The 20,346-nt window shown below is 45.3% G+C and overlaps 1 long non-coding RNA gene across 2 annotated transcripts; it reads right to left on the reverse strand.

Annotated features, from left to right (window-relative positions):
- Window positions 1-11,222: 11,222 nt before the first annotated feature.
- On the reverse strand, window positions 11,223-16,283 carry LOC123332376. Of its 2 annotated transcripts, none has more exons than XR_006549168.2 (3): window positions 16,228-16,283; window positions 14,711-14,815; window positions 11,223-12,382 (listed from the first exon to the last, which is right to left on the reverse strand). It is a non-coding gene; the product is annotated as an uncharacterized LOC123332376 (long non-coding RNA). The 2 variants fall into 2 exon arrangements; XR_006549169.2 differs by lacking the exon at window positions 11,223-12,382 and adding an exon at window positions 12,448-12,659.
- Between the last annotated feature and the right edge of the window lie 4,063 nt (window positions 16,284-20,346).

A 20,346-nucleotide genomic window follows, 5' to 3' on the forward strand; every position in this document is an offset into this window, starting at 1 on the left:
GGTAAAGATCCATTTCCATCTGCAGGCCAAATAAGGAATCACTAGGTTACATCCTTGATTCTAAATTCAAGAAATGAAAAATAAATAAATAAATTCAAGAAATGTAGCTTGATTTGCTTGATATCTATTTGGGCTATAAAAATAGAGATGCACTAGGGGCATGAGGCTTCCCAGGTGGCGCTAGTGGTAAAGAACCTGCCTGCCAATGCAGGAGAGGTGAGAGATGCTGGTTCCCTCCCTGAGTCAGGACGAGCCCCTGGAGCAGGGCATGGCAATCGCTCCAGTATTCTTGCCTGGAGAACCCCATGGACTGAGGAGCCTGGCGGGCTGCAGGCCAGTGGTTTGCAAAGAGCCAGACACAACTGATGTGACTTGGCACACAGGCACAGTATTATTTATGCCTGTCTCTTTTGGAGCTATTAGAGGGTGGTTCCTCAAAAGTGACCATATCCTTCAGGAACCAAAGAGGTAGCAGTGGGAGAGGTGAGAGTTTAGAGACCTGATTAAACTACCGTTAAAATGACTCCGTCATGTCCAACTCTTTGCAACCATATGGACTGTAGACCACCAGGCCCCTCTGTCCATGGGATTCTCCAGACAAGAATACTGGAGTGGGTAGCCATTCCTTTCTCCAGGAGGTCTTCCCAACCCTGGGATACAACCCTGGTCTCCTTCATTAGGAGGCAGATCCTTTACCACTAGTGCCACCTAGATTTCCCTTATTCTCTGTCAACTCTTACTTGGCGCTTATCACAGTTTCCAATATTTTCATTATTTGCCTGTTTTCTTTTTTTATTTGTCTCCCCTACTAGAAAGTGTTTTCATATGGCTAGGGACAGTGTTCATCATGCCTATTATCACTTTATCCTCCAGTTCTCAGCAGACCCTGGCATGTAGCAGTAGCTCAAAAAATATTTGTTGAATAAATAAATGAATTCTAATTAGGCATGTCACTAGCCAGGTAAGGGGAAAACAATGAAAAAACAATGAGATCTACAATATAAAAATATAACTCCAGCATTATGTAATTTTTGTTCAATGGGCACCTAATTATGAAGAACTTTGAATAACGATAATAAGTCAGTGGGGAGCCACAGAAGAATTTTCAGCTGGAGAAGGACATGATGAAGACAGCATCTTGGTACGGTACATAGAAAACCCTAAAGATAGTATCAGAAAATTGCTAGAACTAATCAGTGAATTTAGCAGATTTATAGGATACAAAATCAATACACAGAAATCACTTGCATTTCTATATACTAACAATGAAAAATCAGAAAGAGAAATTTAGGAATCAATCCCATTCACCATTGCAACAAAAAGAATCAAATATCTAGGAATAAACTTACCTAAGGAGACAAAAGAACTGTACACAGAAAATTATAAGACACTAATGAAAGAAATCAAAGATGACATAAACAGATGGAGAGATATTTCATGTTCCTGGGTAGGAAGAATCAATACTGTGAAAATGACTATACTACCAAATGCAGTCTACAGATTCAATACGATCCCTATTAAATTACCAATGATATTTTTCACAGAACTAGAACAAAAAATTTCACAATTAATATGTAAACGCAAAAGACCCCAAATAGCCAAAGCAGTCTTGAGAAAGAAGAATGGAGCTGGAGGAATCAACCTTCCTGACTTCAGATTATACTACAAACCTACAGTCATCAAGACAGTATGGTACTGGCACAAAAACATAAATACAGACCAATGAAACAAGATAGAAAGCCCAGAAATAAACCCATGGACCCATGGGTACCTTATTTTTGACAAAGGAGGCAAGAATATACAATGGGGCAAAGACAGCCTCTTCAATAAATGGGGCTGGTAAAATGGGACAGCCACATGTAAAAGAATGAAATTAGAACACTTCCTAACACCATACACAAAGATAAACTCAAAATGGATTAAAGACCTAAATGTAAGACCAGAAACTATAAAACTCTTAGAAGAAAAAACATAGGCAGAACACTCGATGACATAAATCAAAGCAAGATTCTCTATGACCCACCTCAGGAACCATAAGCAAGGTGAAAAGACAACCCCTCAGAATGGGACAGAATAATAGCAAGGGAAACAACTGATGAAGGATTAACTTCCAAAATATACAAGCAGCTCATACAACTCAATACCAGAAAAACAAACAACCCAATCAAAAAGTGGGAAAAAGACCTAAACAGACATTTCTCCAAAGAGGACATACAGATGGCTAACAAACACATGAAAAGATGCTCAACATGGCTCATTATTAGAGAAATGCAAATCAAAACTACAATGAGCTATCACCTCACACCAGTCAGAATGGCCATCACCAAAAAGTCTACAAACAATAAACGCTGGAGAGGGTGTGGAGAAAAGGGAATGCTCTTGCACTGTTGGTGGAAGTGTAAATTGATACAGCCACTATGGAAGATGGTATGGAGATTCTGTTAAAAACTAGGAATAAAGCCACCATTTGATCCAGCAATCCCACTCTTAGCCATATACCCTGAGGAACCCAAAATAGAAAAAGACACATGTATCCCATTGTTCATTGCAGCACTATTTACAACAGCTAGACATGGAAGCAACCTGGATGTCCATCGACAGATGAATGGATAAAGAAGTTGTGGTACATATACACAATGGAATATTACTCACCCATTAAAAGAAATGCCTTTGAGTCAGTTCTAATGAGGTGGATGAACCTAGAACCTATTATACAGAGTGAAGTAAGTCAGAAAGAGAAAGATAAATATCATATTCTAACGCATATATATGGAATCTAGAAAAATAGTACTGAAGAATTTACTTCCAGGGCAGCAATGGAGAAACAGACATAGAGAACAGACATAGGGACATGGGGAGAGGAGAAGAGAGGGTGAGATGCATGGAAAGAATGACATGGAAACTTACATTACCATATGTAAAATAGATAGCCAACGGGAATTTGCTGTATGGCTAAGGAAACTCAAACAGGGGCTCTGTATCAACCTAGCGGGGTGGGATGGGGAGGGAGATGGGAGGGAAGTTCAAAGGAGAGGGGATATATGTATACCTATGGCTGATTCATGTTGAGGTCTGACAGAAAACAACAAAATTCTATAAAGCAATTATCCTTCAATTAAAAAAAAAAGCATCTTGGGATAATGTATCTAATTGCTGTGTTCTGGGGTGGTTTCACAGAAAGATCAGGTAGGAGGAAATTTCAGAGTGAGATAATAACAGCCTGCAATGTGGGGTGGTGGTGGAAGTTAAAAGACATGGGATTGGGATGAAGATTCAGTGAGCTTCTCACCAGATAGGAAAGGGGGTCAGCACATGGGGAGTGTCTGTATAGTTGAAAGCAGAAGCACACTTAGGAATATGGAAGTTTGGAGAAGAGGCCAGCTGTGTGTGAGTGAGATGATAGGTTAATTTAGACACACGCACACAGGAATTTAGACACACACACACAGGAATTTAGACACACACACACATAGGAATTTTAGACAGTGGTGGTTATCAAGTGAAAACACCCAGTCCCCAGTTAGAAATTCAGGACTGGATCTTGAGAGAGAGAGATCAGAGCTGGAAACCTGCACACAGGCATTAGACTCATGGAAGTGATGGGGTAGGAAGAGAAAAGCCAAAGACTAAAGCCAGCCTTGAAGACTGACTAGTTACAAGTAGCAGGAGGCTGGGGAGTGGCTGATGAAAGGGCCAGAGCAAGCAGAATCAGCGAAGGGTCTCAGAGGCCAAAGGAAGGGGGTGGACAGTATTTTGAGTCCCAGCCCTGTCTCTTGCCCATTGGCTGTCAGACTTTGTAAGGCCTCTTTTAGGAGCAGAGGGAAACATCCTTCAACCTGACTTCCTTGCCTCTAACCACCTGGGTGGCTAGGGGCCCCAAGGCTCTATGAGCCTTTGAAGAAGCATCTAGGGAAAGGAAAATGGAGAGATATGATCAATAACAAGTCTTGTGTTTTTTTTCCACTTCATATGCAGGAAGAAATCCAGGGCTGTAGCTGGTGCTATGATGGGTGTATTCTGCATGTTCAAAAGGTCATCTGGCATGGAGACAGGCTAAATTATTGCTGGAGTGTATGAATCTGAGGAGGTTCTCCATTAACATTTATTAGGAATTGTCATCGCTTCAACCCGAATGGGCCCCAGATGTGGAAACCCCGGCTGTCCCAGACTTCTCTTCCGGGCTGCAATCTCGCCTCTGATTTATTGTTATTAAACATGACCAGATTTTGTAGAGGGGAAAATTGAAGAAAGCGACACACACATGGGGAGCTGTTGGGTGGAGGCCGCCAAGAGAAACAAGCCTTTTTATTCTATCTGGTGACAGTGGGAGCACATGGAGACACAAACCATTGTGCCTCTTTCCTAAATCAAAAACACACAGGCCTGAACCTCTGGGCATCTGTTCACAGGGCAAATGTCTGCACCCTGAGGCTGAGCAAGGGTCAGCTGAAGGTAATAAGAAAGGCTAAAGATTGTGCTTAGAATTCTAGAAGCCACGGCAGGGACCCTCTTCCTCAAAATATATTACCTTCCAGGGCGGACTACTTCTTGGGAGTAAGTCACACCCTCTGGATATTGGGTCATTTTTCTTATCAGCAATATTTACTCTTCCACTGTGTGATGATTGTGAAAGACCCCAAGAAGTCAAAGTTAGAGCCCTGCCTTCAGATCACTTATAATTGTTTCATTTATCCACTCATTCAACATAATTTGATTAAGCACATATGATGTATCAGGCACTGTCACATGTGTTGAGGAAATATTAGTAAAACAGAGAGATAACGTCCAGGCTGTCAGGGCACCGACATATATGTGAGGGAACAAAGTCAGAAGCTATGAAAACGGTAGCTAATAGACCAAAAAGTGTGTGAAAAGGAAGGCAGCAGAAAGAAAGAATACTGTATTAGGAATTAGGAAACCTGAATCCCAGTCCTGGCCCCACTCCCTAAGAGTCTTGTGCCCTTAACATAGGTTATTTAACTTCTTGAAACCCCAGCTTCTTGATTATAAAATGGTGATAAATCTGTCTTGCCTTATCTCAAAGATTTCTTGTAAAAATTAAATGATGTGTTTGAGAGCTTCCCTGGTGGCTTGATGGTGAAGAATCCGCCTGCCAATGTGGAAGATGCGGGTTCAATCCCTGGGTTGGGAAGATCCCCTGGAGAAGGGAATGGCAACCCCCAGTATTCTTGCCCGGGAAATCCCATGGACAGAGGAGCCTGGCGGGCTACAGTCCATGGGGTCGCAAAAGAATCAGACATGACTTCACAACTAAACAATAACAAATGGATTTGAAGAGTCCCTTGTAAACTGCAAGTTGCACTATGGTGTCAGGAGCTTTTGTGATAAGTGCCAAATAAATGAAAAGGCAAGTGTTATAGGACAGTATATTCCTGAGCCAGAAATCTGGGGACTCTTTTGCTTTCTCTTTGAAGAAGGAACAAGAAGGATTATCCCCAGGTACAGGACATGTGTCCCTGTGCTGTGCTTAGTCACTTGGTCGTGTCCAACTCTTTGCAACCCCATGGACAGTAGCCTTCCAGGTTCCTCTGCCCATGGGGATTCTCCAGGCAAGAACACTGGAGTGGATTGCCATGCCCTCCTCTAGGGAATCTTCCCAACCCAGGGAACAAACACAGGTCTCCTGCATTGCAGGTGGATTCTTTATCATCTGAGCCACCAGGGAAGCCCAAGAATACTGGAGTGGGTAGCCTATCCCTTCTCCAGGGGAACTTCCCGACCCAGGAATCAAAACTGGGGTCTCCTGCATTGCAGATTGATTCTTTACCAGCTGAGCTACCTGGGAAGCCCCGTGTGTGCCTGCTGCTGCTGCTAAGTCGCTTCAGTCGTGTCCGACTCTGTGCAACCCCACAGACGGCAGCCCACCAGGCTCCCCCGTCCCTGGGATTCTCCAGGCAAGGAGTGCTAGGGGAGTCTTTTAATCATGGGATCTGGATATCTTTCTGATCTTACTAACAGACCATTCCTGGGAAATTCTCACTTCACTGTGCCTTTTCCTAGAAATGATTCTATGCAGGAGTTGTGGCAAATGAACACAGGTAATGAGGAAAGTCTCGAAGGCACTGGATCCGATTACCTTTGTTGCTGCATTGTCCCTCTTGAAGATTATCTAGGTTCCGAGGAGAAGGAATTATGTTCATCCATTTCCTTTATCTACTTTCCAGCTTTACATCCCTTGGCCACCCCCAATGTACTTAGAGCATATGTATAAGTTAGTACCCACACACTTGCATCGTATCTGGGATTAATGGGGATATCCTTAGGGCCCAACTTTTTTATACCAAGAACCAAAGCCGCAGCTGCTTCCTCCTGTTTTGGAATGTGGCTAACCTTGTGGTATCCTTCCTAAGCCTCATAAGCCCATACATCCTTGACATATAAAGGATAAATGCTTAACCTGCTCCCTAGCACTCATGACTCGCTGAGTGGAGATTCCCATTAATCCAAAAATGGGAGCATCTCTGGCTTGTGCATGTCCAGGAATGGGAGTACCGCCCAAGAGTTTTCTCCTGGTGGCCATACTTCCCACACACAAACACAAGCACATTTGTTTATTCAATATTTAGGGTTTATGAATAGTTTCTAGACCTGTGCCTTCAAAAGGGCTTGCATTATGTGCCAGGCATGGAGAGGGGCCTGAATCATAGCCAAGGTCCATCAGTAAGGACACTCTGGCAGCACCAAGGATACAGTGGCCCTTGGGTTGTTATTCTACCTGGGGGTAAATTCTAGTGAGGAGCTGGGGGCACTTTCCACTTATCCCATTGCAGAGTTTGGCTGAAAATGTTATCCTTTTAGGTCACTGGCTTTCTCAAGCCACTTTGACTGTGGAGGTAAGAACAAGGAGAGGAGGAAATAGAGTAAGTTGTAGGGAATTGGAAATAGTCTCTGAGGGTTTCCTCCAGTGGAGAGGCCTGCCTTCAGCGAAGCTTCTGCAAATCCACCTCTTTCCAGCTTGGTGCTGGGAGGTAGGGCAAACAGAGATCAGAATCCAGGGAGACAACTGAGATTATTGAGTTGCATCAGAGATTATCTGGAGAGAAGGAAAAGAAGAGGCGGTAAGAAGTGGGAAGGGAATGACTAAGGGGGGTTTTTACAGCTCTGATTTTTTCTTAGACAAGCTCACTGGGGCTTAGATGGTGGGATGAGTGTGGCCTAAGAGCCTGTTATCCAAAAGATGGTTCACAAGCCTCAACATCAGCCTCACCTGGATCTTAGGCCACGACCAAAACCTATTGAATCAGAAATCACCTTGTAATCCCTAAACTGTTAGTTTGCCCACTGAAGTTTCAAAAGCCTAGGATCCTAGGATGGGAATGACTACTTGCAATGACCCACCAAAGTCTGTGCTGGATGAGCTTTCCTTCCTTTTCCTCCCCTGTTCTCGATGCTAGTGCTGGGAAGTGACCCCTAAGAACTGCTTCAGCAGGCTCCCTTGCCCTCTGATTTCTGGTTGGGTTCAGCCAGTGTTCAAGAAACAGTGCCTTTACCTGAAGTTTTTGAAGGGGAAAGTGAAAGTTGCTTAGTCATGTCCAACTCTTTGAGACCCCATGGACTATATAGTCCATGGAATTCTCCAGGCTAGAATACTGGATTGGATAGCTGTTCCCTTCTCCAGGGGATCTTCCCAACCCAGGGATAGAACCCAGGTCTCCTGCATTGCAGGTGGATTCTTTACCAGCTGAGCCACCAGGGAAGCCCAAGAATACTGGAGCGGGTATCTTATTTTTTCTCCAGGGGATCTTCCCGACACAGGAATCAAACTGGGGTGTCCTGCATTGCAGGTGAATTCTTCACCAGTTGAGCTACCAGGAAAGCCCTTTTAAAGGGGAAGGAGGACACACATTTACATCATGCAGTGAGTCCCCAGAGAAGACTGAAGATAGGGAGAGTGGGAGATGGGGGTCCTTGTTCCCCCAGGTCCCTGCCAACTGGGCCTCAGGTTGGCAGTGACTGAGTTCCTCAACTGAAGACCACAGCTCCTGTGGGGCACCCTCTCTACAGCTATCTTCAGATTCTGGGGAATGGGTTCCCCACTTGGTTTCCTTCACCACCCTGTACCTTTCTCTGAACCTTGCCTATATCTTCAGAGATACGCCTTCATTAAACTCTTGGTAAACAGGGTCTGTCCGAATGTGCCATACCTTTCCCAGGGGGATCCTGATCAATACAGGACCCTGGAGAACAGACTCAGGAGGAGTTCTTGTTCATGATTAGGGAAAGGGACTAGATGAGCACCTCCAATTTGAGGATCTTTGAGACTGAAGGAGCCATTTTCAATCCTACATACTATTTGTTGTATGATTCTTAAAATAATTTTTAAAGTTTTTTTGAATTTGTTACAATATTGCTTCTGTTTTCCACTTTGGTTTTTTGGCTGTGAGGCATGTGGCATCTGAGATCCCCAACCAGGGACTGAACCCGCACCCCCTGCATTGGAAGGCAAAATCCTAACCACTGGACAAGGGAAGTGGAAGTCCCTGTTGTGTGATTCTTGTTTCTGGAATAGAAAGATATATCACAGGAGCACTTGGCACTTTCTCCAACATGCCTTGGCTTCTGTGCGACAGTCTGTTTTTGTGTTCTCATGTGAGCCTAGAAGGGTAGACTGGAGCTGCTTCGTGAACACTGATTTTTTAGTTTTCAAGAATTTTACGAAACAGTTATTTAAAAAAACTAAAATACAGCTGAATTAAATAAACTATATTTTTAAACATAAATAGTAAAAAACTCATCCCTTCATAATTATTTTGCTAAATTTTACTATAACCTAACGTTTTGGAGTTATTTGTGTCTGTCGCAGCTATATGGTAGAAATACTGCGTGATGATGTGCTACTACACATCTCTTCCCAGTTCTGTGCTTAGTGATGTCATAATGATAGTTTGAAAGAAGGCATGGTGGGAGTATTTACACCGAGGAAATTGGCAGGTGCTACAGATCAGGACAAGACTTTTTGTTTCTGGAAAGCTGTTTATTAAACATTTTCTAGCCCATCACGGGGGTTCATCCCTATCTTTGAAGGAGGCTAGAGAGATGAATGGGAAGAAGGGAATCCTTTGATATGGTCATGGTATTTGGTCTTGGGTATTTTTAGGAGGGGTCCATACGCTGTGTTTCTGCAGAGAGAGAGCGAAGTGGAACAGACTTGGCAATTGACAAGAAAGGATAAACAGAGAGGGAAATGTCCTCTTGGGCTTCTGGGGGCAGGATGGATTAAGCAGGCTTTTTAGCATGTGAGATGTGGTATTAATAATAGCTTACTTTCACAATGGGATTGTTTGTTTAAAAGCTCTCAGAGTACTTTACATCTATTACCTCTTTCATCTTTCAAGTATTTGAGTGAGCAAGGGAGAAGCAATAAAGACATTTCTTCTTAAAGATGGAACTTAACCAGGGAGGTTAAGCAACATTTTTAACCTCAGAAAAGTGAGGCCCTGGGGCAACAAGGTCCAAAACCCAGAACTGGACACTGATCAAAATCCCTGCATTTTCTAAGCAGAGTTTCTTTCCTATGAGAAATTCTGTCAATGAAATGATTTACAGTATAATTATATTTTCTATTATACATTATATTCCATTATACATATAGAGCAATTTCCAGAAGTTTATCCCACCACTTTTTCTAGGAACCTCAGAACCCTTTTTCTATGAACCCTGTGGCAAGAATTACAATTATAATCACTTTACATTGAGAGAAACTGAGGCCTGGCAAGTTGCCCAGGGTCTCGACTTGTAAGTAGCTGAGTCAGGATTTGAACCTGGCATTGTACACTGCACAACACCATGCTTGGTATGAGTTTTCCTTTCTCAGAGCAGACATGTTCTAGTCTGCCTTCTAGTCAGTTCTGTCAGTCGTGTCTGACTCTTTGTGACCCCACGGACTGCAGTACACCAGGCTTCCCTGTCTATCACCAACTCCCGGCACTTGCTCAAACTTGTGTCCATCGAGTAGGTGATGCCATCCAACCATCTCATCCTCTGTCGTTCCCTTCTCCTCCTGCCTTTAATCTTTCCCAGCATCAGGGTCTTTTCCAATGAGTCAGTTCTTCATATTAGGTGGCCAAAGTACTGGAGCTTCAGCTTCAGCATCAGTCCTTCCAATGAATATTCAGGACTGATTTCCTTTAGGAACTCTCTGCCCTCGAGAGGAAACTTCTAATTCTGCTCTGCCATTCAGTTAAACTGTCTAGACTGAGAGCCTGTAGTGGGTAGACTCCTGAGCTAGATACCAGGTCCTGGATGAGAAGTTAGGAGATCTCGGTTGGAGCTCTGATTCCTTCCCTGACTTGCTGTATAGCTTTGGGCAAGAAGAAGAGTCAAGAGGCAGGAAGGTACCATGTTGTGGATGATGCTATGTTCCAGGCAACTTTACATCATTCTTTCATGTAGTCTTCACTACCACTCTGTGAGAATCATTATTTTAATTTTAAAGATGTGGAATCTGAGTCTTAGAGAGCTTAAGAAACTTGTTCAAGGTCATCTAGGTGGTAAGTGATAGGGCATTTGAACCTGTGTCTCCAACTCTAAGCACCACCTTCACTTCCCATACCACCTTGCCCCTCTAGGTCCTGTTTTCTGAGACAAATCCAGGCCCCTGACCTCTCTGGATCCCAGCTCACACTTCATCAGCTGCTAGGTTGTGTCCCTAATCTGGCAGGAGGCACAGAGCTGGGAAACTTTCTTGCCATCATCAATCTTCTCCCCAGTTCAAAGGTCAAAAGTTAGGGATTTTGATTACCCCAGCCCTCCACCTCCGGCATGACACCACATTTTACTTGGGGTCAGCAGCCACACCTCTCCACTTCTGCAACATTCTTCAGAATGTGGGCTCCCCACCCACAACTCATACCTACCCTGGGGCCAGAGTGCTCATTAAGGGGCAGGCGGGGCAGAGGCGAATCTCACTGAGATCCATCAGGGTGCTGAGCTGACAGGTGCAGGCACTAGCCTCCAGCCAGAGGAGAACCTGCCTCATCCAAGAGGACTTTGTCTGGAAAAGGAAGGAAGGATGGAAAAAGAGAGAGACAGAAAGAGAGACAGATATATCAGATCACTCTAATTATACGGTTCTAAATCACCGAGAACCTTGGCTCAAACACCCAAGTGGTGGAGGATAGATTTTTCACCTTGACTCCTGATAATTTTCATTGATTTATGTGGCCTGAAAGCCTTTATTTGCTACTTAGAGGCAGCCTGCTTCTGCTTGGGAGGCCTGGGACTCCCCTTGATGCTCTCACCGTGGAGAGGTAGGAGGTAGAGCTGGCTTTCCGGGCAAGGGCTGAGTTTCCTGCTTGGTTTCAGTTGCTGCCTGAGAGCCATGGGGCTTAATGGGAGCCGCTGGCCCGCTACAGCCGCCTCCCTACTCCCGTCCCCTGAGCCTGCCTGCTTCTGGTCACAGCTCCTTGAGTTTAACACTCCTGGCAGCTTAGCATTCTGGTTTTTATGTGCTAGGCCATAATATTTGGTGAGCTGTGAGATGAGGTGGGAGCATTTGCAACTGGCACTTCCCTTCCGGCCCTGACCTGTGATGTGGGCCAACGGTGTGACAAAGCGAGGCCAGCCCTCCCCACCACTGTGACTCCCACCGGTGGCTATTTGGCCCCAGGTCCTTCCTTCGTTTTCTCCTCTTCCCCATGATCCCATGGCGGCTAGACTCCCATAGCTCCTGGCTCTTGAAAGACGGTATTCTGTCCACGCATTCTAAATCATGAGCTCAGTTTAAACGTTTCAAAGAGCAATTATGAGTCTGCCCAGGACCACATTCTAAACGGGGAGGGGTGCGTGTCAGGAGGAAGGCTTTCTAAATGTCACAGGCTATGTAAAAATCTTGACTGATGATGAGAAACCGATGAGGAAGCCAGTGAGTCAGCCAGCAAAGGTCAAGTTTTCCTGGGGATTCGAAGCGTAAGAGAGCAGTGGGCAGACTTTGAAAATTCCACTTCCTCTATCAGAGGCCCTGGATGAGTCATTTGGGCACCTCTGGTCCGTTTCTCTCGGTTCTTTCAGATTCCTGTGGGTCCCTCAGGCATCTTCCATCTACAGTTCTCTTATTTTCTGCTCTGTGTTCCCCGACCATGGCCTTCTACTTGCAGCTACTTTTCAGGAATAGAGTAGGTTTTGTTGTGACAGCATGGTACAAGAAAATGTACTTGTTATTGTTAGGGAATATATAGAGCTGATTATTCTTAGGGGGGTATATAGATCAGGAGTTCTTTAATAAAGTTATTACCAGAAGATGACGCCCACCTAGATGCAGACCCAGCCTTCAGAAACAACAGGAACAGTGGAACCTCCTAAAGTGTCTTCTTTGGCACTTTGACCCAGACATAATAGGATGGGTCAGGAAATTTCTGGATTCCTGGGGGAGAAGCAATGCAAATATATAATTAGTATGAGCTATTTAACACATAATAAAGATGTCTCATGATAGAAGTTTAACAAGATTAACAAGATCAAAGTTTATTTTTCTCTCTCAGAACACTCTAAGTTCCAGGTTGGCAAGAAGCTCTCCTTCATGCTGTCATTCAAGGACCCAGGTTCCTTCATTCTTGCTTTTCCACCATCCCCACCATCTTGCTTTTCCACTGTGGTCTTTGTCTGCTTGATCCAGATGGCTTTGAGGGTACATGCGTGTCCTGGGTCCCAGGAAGAACAAAAAGTATAAAAGAGGCATACACATTTGTTAAGGTTCCAGCCTGTAAGTGGTCCACATCTTCCCCATTCCCTTACCGAGAACTTAGTCACTTATGTACGTTTATGTGTGTGTGTATATATATATTGGAGAAGGCAATGGCACCCCACTCCAGTACTCTTGCCTGGAAAATCCCATGGATGGAGGAGCCTGGTAGGCTGCAGTCCATGGGGTCGCGAAGAGTCAGACACGACTGAGCGACTTCACTTCTTCACACTCATCTATGTATACATATATATATATACAGACATGACTGAGCGACTTCACTTTCACTTTTCACTTTTATGCACTGGAGAAGGAAAGGGCAACCCGCTCCAGTGTTCTTGCCTGGAGAATCCTAGGGACGGGGGAGCCTGGCGGGCTGCCATCTATGGGGTCGTACAGAGTTGGACACGACTGAAGCGACTTAGCAGCAGCAGCAGCAGTACATATATATATATACACTCATCTATAATGACAACCTGGTGGCTCAGACGGTAAAGCCTCTGCCTGCAATGCGGGAGACCCAGGTTCGATCCCTGGGTCGGGAAGATCCCCTGGAGAAGGCAATGGCACCCCACTCCAGCACTCTTGCCTGGAAAATCCCATGGATGGAGGAGCCTGGTGGGCTGCAGTCCATGGGGTCGCTGGGAGTCGGGCACGACTGAGCGACTTCACTTCTTCACACTGATCTATGTATTCATATATATATAGAGAGCCATGTGTCCAACCATTTAATTATTCTGAAACAAGGAAGAATGGATTTTTTAGAGTGTTACCACATCAACCTGTATATGACACAAACACCACCAAATAGAGAACCTTCATTTATTGTAAGGATGGAGGTTTCGTTAAAGCTGGAACCCAGAAAAGTGTGATTCATAGAAGACATAATGTCTCACGGGTTTGAAAAGAAACTATTTGATTTGTTTTTCCAGACATGAGACCTGGGGGCAGTCAGCAGTAAGCAAGAGTGACCAATACCTATAATATCGCTTATATTTGAACAATGCTTTATATTTGAATAATGATTTCTATCTTATGAGGACCTTTTCCATACATTACCTGATTGAATGTGAAAGCATTCCTGATTCAGAAAAGCAAGGTTCAGAAAGGTGAGGGGTCTTGCTTGAAGTCACTCAACTCATAAGCTGCAAAGGTGGGATCAGAACCCAGATCTTCCAAATTCAAGTCCTGGAACTTTTTACACAACAATATGCTGCCTTTTCAGGTTATAGTCCAGGAAGGTGACTAGTTGGATGTCCTGTGGGGAATCAGGGTTTTGCTTGTTTTTTACTGGACTACTTTTTCAGTCTCCATGTGATTTAGGTGCCATTATTAAGATATCAAAAGTCAGCTGAATAATAATAGTGTACTGGCTCTTACTTGTCAACCATAAATCTTATCTCTTGTCATGATGACCCAGGAAGGGAGACATAATTATCTTCCAGAGAAGGAAACTGAAGAGGTTAGGTAACTTTTCCCAGACACACAGCTAATCAGTGATTGAGCCAGGACGCGAACCCAAGTTGATCTATGTCCTTTCTCTCTGTTCTGGCTTGAAAGATGAAAGGTATTTGCTGCTTGGGCCTTAGGAAAGGACACACCAGCAAAGCTTGGTAACCACAAGCCTGAATTAGACCAAATTATTTAAGCTTATCCCCAACTCCTGACCTCCCATTGGATATCTTAGAAATTGAACCTATAGTCAGGTCTTCACTTGCCATGACCTCCAGATGCTCTTGTCCATTGGACTCACAGACGTTTTTGGTGTCAGAACTGGAAGGAAACAAAGTTCCCCTGATCCAACATGTCCTCTTTACAGATGGCGAAACTGAGACCCAGAAGGAAAAAAAATAGCTTGCCAGTGGTGTCAGGATTAATTATTTGGCAAAACCAACACATTCATTTGATTCTTGAGGCTCCGGGCCCCTGATGACCTCCTGGACTAAGCACTGGCCTTGGCTACCACCTGTCAGAGCTTTCTTCAAGTGAGGAAACAGGCGCAGAACTTACCGGGCTCTGTGTAGCCGCAGCTGGAGCTGTCCCTTCTCCCTCCTCCATCCCCACCCGGCTGGGCGGGCTTGCAGTTTTTCTGAGGCAGGGCCAGCCTGTCCTGAGCTGCAAGATGTATTAATCAATTTGATGAGGATGTTAAAGCTTTCTCTTTGCAACTAATTATGGCCTGATTTATAGGCCTGGCCTTGGTTTGATAGAGCTCTCCTCCTGACAGGGATGAATGTGGTACTGGCATAGACCCCTTCATCTCTTCCATTTCTCTCTCTTCCTCCCTCCCTCCTCCCTCCCACGTCTCCGGCCTCCTGCCTCTGCTCTTGGTTCCCACAGGAACAACCTAATGACATGTTGACAAGCTGGGGAAGCATAGCTCCCTCTCTGGTGCATCCACCTAGTGTATTCTCTGACATGGGCAGATGGAGACCCTGGCAGGCCCCAGCCACCACTCAGGTGCTGAGCTTGAAGAAGCCCTACACCCCTTCCTTCTGGAAACAGAAAATATTAAAACTATTTGGGGTTGACATAGCATCTTCCTTCCCAAACACTTGAAGAGCTTGTTATAGTGAACTTCATCCCCAGTTGAACTGGGTTGAATGGAGGGTTTCAGATAGGTTTATTCTGGCTATTTTACAGATGGGAAAACTAAGGCAGGGAGGTGACTTGCCTGTGATTGCATACACAGTAGAAGAGTGAAGATGAGAATGGATTAGTGTCCTGACTTCTAGCTCCAAGATCTTCCCCCCGGTGTACTGTTCCTAGGAACCCCTGCCTCCAGGTTGGCTTCCTGGTGTCCACAGCAGTTTGACAGAAGAGGAAGCCTTGTGCATACATTGGTTTCCTAATCTTAGGCATGAGGGGTTTTGTGACTTTGGTATGCAAATAAAATATGAGATAAGATCTAAATATCAGCACAGCATACATACACCTGTACACACTTACACATGGGCTGATTTCCAGTAATCTTTATGCCACACAAAAAATAAGGAACAACCCCAAATGCTCCCCTTCCTTAGATTTGAAGGCCACACTTGAAGGTGCTGCTCATCAGTCCCCTCTCCCCAGAAGAGAAATTATTAAAGGAGATAAAATTCAGACTTGGTTGACTAGCTAGCTATCTCTGAGGACACTGGTGAAGGAGGGTGGGTTTAAAATATGTTTTGTATAATATATAATAAGATTGGTGGGAAATCTTAATAGTGATGCTATTTAGTGGCAATATTCTTTTTTCCCAATATTATTTTAAATTAAGAAAAGTTTGGTTTTTTGGCCACACCACACAGCTTGTAAGATGTCAGCTCCTGGACCAGGGACTGAACCCGGGCCATAGCAGTGAAAGCCCAGAATCCTAACCACTAGGCAATCAGGGAACTCCCAAGAAAATTTTTAACCTGCTATTCTGCTTAATCTTTCAGTTCAGTTCAGTCGCTCAGTCGTGTCCGACTCTTTGAGACCCCATGAATCGCAGCATGCCAGGCCTCCCTATCCATCACCAACTCCTGGAGTTCACTCAGACTCACGTCCATTGAGTCAGTGATGCCATCCAGCCATCTCATCCTCTGTCGTCCCCTTCTCCTCCTGCCCTCAATCCCTCCCAGCATCAGAGTCTTTTCCAATGAGTCAACTCTTCGCATGAGGCTTGATCTTTAAATTATGTTAAAGGTTGATGAGATAGGCCATATTATCCTCACCTGAAAAGTAAGCACAGAGATGTTACAGATTTTGCCCAAGACCACTCAGCAAGGTAGCAGGAGAGCCTAGCCAGAGGGCTTGATTCATCACCTAGTTTCCACTCTTTTATCCTATTTGTGAGCTCCACCACTGTTATCTTCCATTTCCTCCCATTTAATGCAGATATCCAAGAATCCTCTACATTTCTCATTAGAGAAAAACATCAGGAGTGTGTTCAGGGTTTAAGAAGCAGAAACAGAGCCAGTGGTGGGTGTGTAATTAGGAGCATTAATCCAAAAGACCAAGTTAATCCAATGGACCAATGACGAACATTTCTAAAAGCTCCAACCTGGAGACTTCCCTTGTGGACCAGTGGTTTAGAATCCACCTTGCAATTCAGGGAATGCAGGTTCCATCCCTGGTTGGGGAACTAAGACCCCACATGCTGTGGAGGAACTACGCCCACGTGCTGCATCTCCTGAGCTCACGTGCTCCAGAGCTCGCATCACAACTAGAGTCCCTAGGATGCACCGAAAGACCCTGCAGGACTCAACCAAGTTCCTGAGGGTCACGACTAAGATCCAAAGCAGCCTAAATGATAAATAAATAAAAGCTCCTGCTTGAATTGGGGGAGGGGATAGGTGGAGAGAAGGTAACCAAGAAGACAGGAGCAGGTGAAAGCCCTGGAAGATGGGGCTTGGTGTTGGGTTGAAGAGCTGAAGAGCTGAAGACCCCTTGGTGCAAAATGAGAGGAACGAGTTAAGAGCCTCAGGAAGAACTCAGGACAGTCCTGATTTGCCTACATCTTTCTCTCTGGAAGGTCAATGCTCCCTTCTGGGGCACAAACTTTCCCAGGATTACTGTTTCATGTGGAACCTGGAGCCTTACGTCCACAATCCCATGAGCATTATTACAGAGGCTTGTGACAAAGCAGAGTTTGCTCACATGGCATTAAATAAGAAAGCAGTGAACAGCAAAGGATGAGGGGAAACCCAGGCCAAAAAGATTGAGACTGAGGAGGAGCTAGCTGGGAGGAGCAGGGTTGGTGAGTCCTGGTGAGTTGTGCTGAGTCTGTACACCTAAAATGTAGGGCAAACCAGACATCTAGAGATCAAATGTAAAGGAAAGAGCCCTGGGCTCGGGCCAGAAGGCCTGTATTTGAATCTCATCTTTGATGCAGACTTTAGACAAGTCACTTCTCACAGTCTCTCCTTCTGGAAAGTAACAGGGTGGGACTAGAACTTAAAGTCACTTTTGACTTTGACATTCTAGAATTCCTGACTTCCCAGTCGAAACCACCCTGTGCCATGGAAACAACCTCAATGTCCATTAACAGATGAATGGATACAGAAGATGTGGCACATGTATACAACAGAATATTACTCAGCCACAAAAATAATGAAATAATGCCATTTGCAGCAACATGGATAGGCCTAGAGATTAGGACACTAAGTGAAGTAAGTCAGAAACAGAACACAAATACTATGATATCACTTATAAGTGGAATTTAAAATATTGCATGAACTTATCTATGAAACAGATACATAGACATAGGGAACAGACTTGTGGCTGCCAAGGGAGAAAGCTGGTAGAGGAGGGATGGCTTGGGATTAGCAGGTGCAAACTATTATGTATAGAACGAGTAGCCAACAAGGTCCTACTATATAGCATATGGAACTCTTCAATATCCTGTGATAAACCATAGTAAGAAAGAACATCGGAGAAGGCGATGGCACCCCACTCCAGTACTCTTGCCTGGAAAATCCCATGGATGGAGGAGCCTGGTAGGCTGCAGTCCATGGGGTCGCTAAGAGTCAGACACGACTGAGTGACTTCCCTTTCACTTTTCACTTTCATGCATTGGAGAAGGAAATGGCAACCCACTCCAGTGTTCTTGCCTGGAGAATCCCAGGGACGGGGGAGCCTGGTGGCTGCCGTCTGTGGGATCACACAGAGTTGGACACGACTGAAGTGACTTAGCAGCAGCAGCAGCAGCAGGAAAGAACATAATAAGTGTATGTGTATGTATAACTGAATCACTTTGCTATACAGCAGAAATTAACACAACATTGTGAAATTAACTATGCATCAATAAAAACAAACAAACAAAAAACACCCTGTGCACATCTTTTTCTAATTCTGTCTTCCCTCTGCGCTCCCCACTGATCACTTATTGGATTTGCTTTTTGGTGGGTAGAAGTCCCTGGTTTCTCCCACTAGACACAAGCCTCTGAAAGACAAGAACCATCTGGATCTCCTAGCTCTCGGAGCCTCCAGTAGAGAGCTTTGCTTGCCAAAGCGGCTCCATGAGGTCCTCAGACACCAACGCCTCTCCTGTCACGTGCCTCTCTGTGTTCCTGAAGCTGCCCCTGCCCTGGGCCCAAGCCTCAGGGCTGCCTGGCCAGGAGCAGAGGATTCTGGGAGCCCTTCCACGACTGCACATTAATCCCGCTGGCGCTGGAGGCCCCTCCACCCTGAGGAGCTGACGTTTCTTGATGAGGAGCCTGGCTGCCCCGAGTAGATGAAAAGTTGCCTTCACAGTGGAGTGAATTCCCTCAGACCCAAAGCAGCTGTTCCTCAATGTCTCCAAAAACAAAAATCCTTATGAATAAATATTAGGGGGGAAATGACGTTTCCCAAGAACAAAAGCAAAGTTGAGGAAGTTATTGAAAGAAGATGGGATCTTTCATCTCATGAAATATGTCACTTGTATGTCGCCCCAGACTCCCCTTGCCAAACCCCCTCCCATTCCACTGACCCGAAGCCACATCCTGCTTCCCTCACATGAAAACAGGCAGCACCTAGGAGATCATCTGTTCAGACTTTCCTTCAGAGGAAAAGAGAAACCACAAACAGCTGCCCCACCGGCCCTCCTGCCAAATTCCAGCTCAAACTGGGGATCTCGATGACCTCATCAGCATCTGAGCTGGAACTCATTTCTCCAGAGACCGAGGGGCTGCCAGCATCGCTCCAGAGTCCCTGGAAGGAGAGGAGGATACCTGGTGGGTTAGCACCTGGGCTACACACGCAGAGGTATGCTGAGATCTGCACCCGAGGGCTGAGTCATAGACCAGGCCCTGCCTTGCCAGTTGGCATCTGGACTGGGTCCCTCCCCCGCCTCCCCCCTACCCCTTCAAAAGCCCTTTGCTCCTGCAATCAAAAGAAGTCCAAATTAGAGCCTCATGCCCTCTCATCTGGGGCCCAGTGGAAATGCAAATACTCCTGGGAGAAATTGTACCTCTGTGAGAATGAACGTATCAGAGCCTGTCCAGACTAGTTTTGCTGAAACAGAAGGTCTGACAGAACATGGGGACCCTGGGGAAGCAGTGGAGTGAAGGGGCCAGGGCTTCAAAGCTCCTACAGGATCAACAAGGCAGGGGGAGCCTCAGACACCCTGTAGAACAAACCCCTCATGTGGCAGATGAGGAAACCAAGGCCCAGAGAAGGCAGCTGTCTCTCCAGGGTCACACAGCAAGTTAGTAGCAGGAGCTGCAACTCAAGGCTCCTAACTCTTAGCCCTGTGCCAGCTGCAGAAAAGGAAAGCCCAAGGCCTGAAAGAAAAACGTTGCCTGCTTCACAGGTTTGCCTGGGGCTTCACACCTCCACCTTCATAGAAGCTGGCTCCACTAGGAGTGACCTCTGTTCTTAGCTGGGAGCAGTTGCAAAGCAGCATGGGTGGATAGAAGGGAGTGGATGAGACTGGGGACAGAGTGAAGATCTTCCTGAACAGAGATTTTGAGAGAAGTCTGAATCTTCAACTGCATCAGACTCTGTAAATGATGTTAAACCTTGACTGAGAGTGGGGCTACTGGCTAGTACTGCTTTCTGGCCCCAACTACCCAGAGGAAAATAGTCATGCTATTGTATTTCGAGGCAAAGGATGACACACTAGTAAATTATTCCTTGTTTGGATTCCCCTAAGGACACACTGGGCTTCCCTGGTGGCTCAGACGGTAAAGAATCTGCCT

This window comes from Bubalus bubalis, chromosome 3, assembly GCF_019923935.1.
Source record: "Bubalus bubalis isolate 160015118507 breed Murrah chromosome 3, NDDB_SH_1, whole genome shotgun sequence".
NCBI lineage: Eukaryota > Metazoa > Chordata > Mammalia > Artiodactyla > Bovidae > Bubalus > Bubalus bubalis.